The following is a 1913-nucleotide window of genomic DNA, read 5'->3' as shown; positions in this document are numbered from 1 at the left end:
CAACTTCCGGGTTGGGACGAGACGTACGTGAGCAGTCGTAAAGTTACGTATCCTCAGCCGGTTCGTACTCGGGGAACAGTCAAAAAGCGCAATCGCTTCTGTTGCACTGCGTCTCGTGCGGCAGACAGCGAGAGCGCCTATAGACAGAGCAGAGTAGGATGGGCCATTGGTTCATCCTGCTTTGCTCTATTTTTGTCAAAACTTTTCAAGTCTTTTATGTGCTGCTCCTCTCCACCCACACACAATTTTAGCTTTTGGCCGTTTCGACACAATTACTTTCTGGACTCATAACATCTGAGTGCCAAATTACAACACGCTGCCCACCAGCTCAGGCAAATTACCGTAGTCAGTGTCCCAAAGCAACACGCCGCATACCAACTTAGGCTAAAACTAATCTTTCGGGACTTAGCAAAACGCTGACTACGTGTTATCATGTCTTGGTTGCTGTGTGACCGGACAACAATACACGAGATGGAGAATTGTACTTTTAAACAAGTTTCCTACCTTTTATTTACGGTCGCCAGTTCGTTTTACCACCAACGAACAAGGATGTTCGCTGCCCGTCGCCTCGTCAAGATGGACGTCGGACTGGTATGTGCGCGTCAGGCTGACGCAATATGTCCGCTGCTACGTGGCTGGACAAGAATCTCTTTCGCTGTTAATTTCCTTTTTCTGTTTCAGGTCGCCGCTGGATTCTTCGAGGATCAACGCCCAAGGATTGTTGGACTACCCACGGATGATGCTGGATCGACGCAGGAAGGATTTCACAGACTCGAGGTTTGTAAATGACTTTTACACTGAACTTACTATTTAAATATATATATAAATATATAGAATATATTTCAGGTATCAATATCACAACTTCACAGTCTCTACGTTGCAATTGCGTGTCTCCACAATCCGGAGATTTGTAATACGCGATGTCCAGTTTATAAAAAATCACGAACTTGCCGCGCAAGTTTGTTTTTGCGATATAATTATACTTTCGCGAAACGTACTTAATTAACGCTTATATCGCTAGAAAAGAATACTGCCTTTTTAATATCGCAAACTTACTTCCATAAGCTTGTTATCGCAATAGATCTTGCATAGAAAAAACCTGTTAGCTGTTTTCTAGAACTCGCTGTTTCCCGGGACGAAAGGCCTCGAGCCTCGCTGGTCCCTCGGTTTTATCCTCTCCCTTCTTCGGGAACTTTCCCACTCCGGGTATCCCTACTCTCGATAACCGTTCGGCGGCTCGACGCATGCGTGCTCGCATTTCTACATATAATACAAATAAATAAGTTAAAACGCTTTACATTCACGCCTAAATTGAATACAAATATCTTAATAACCTTATAAATTAGCTACGCGACTTATTACTAATTAAATACAAATATCTTTGCTTTTCGCAAAGTGTAGAAGTGCTGCACGTCGGAGTGCAACCGCATCGCACATCATAAAATCTCTAAATTTAATTACAAATAAAGGGTTGACTATGAAACCACTTAAATCTAATATCTACAATCATAACTACTAAATTACCAACACTTGTGATTAAAATATTAATGCTTTAACGCAGTTCAAATAACCTGTTTTAAGCGCAACACCTTGAGTACTGCACTTTTACACTTATTAAATATCAGGTACTGAAGTCCTAAATAATAATTAAGACTTCTTGTATTCTATAAAATGGTATACCATAATAAAATGAGAAACGCAGTACTTAAATAAGAACATAAAATAATGTCTGCTATAAAATTTCGCAACTTAATCTAAAAGACTAGTTAGTGCACTCGCCTGCACTTTGAGTGCACCTCGTCAGATCTGCTCAATTCGCTTCGCGATACATTTCGCTCGCGTTTTTCGCGCGTTTTACATTTCTACTTAATAATTACTTGCGTGCACTTTTCTTCGTCCACTTTCCAGATTTT

Source organism: Formica exsecta, unplaced genomic scaffold, assembly GCF_003651465.1.
Source record: "Formica exsecta isolate Colony F162 unplaced genomic scaffold, ASM365146v1 scaffold310, whole genome shotgun sequence".
Taxonomy (NCBI): domain Eukaryota; kingdom Metazoa; phylum Arthropoda; class Insecta; order Hymenoptera; family Formicidae; genus Formica; species Formica exsecta.
Note: the sequence above shows the minus strand (reverse complement) of the source record.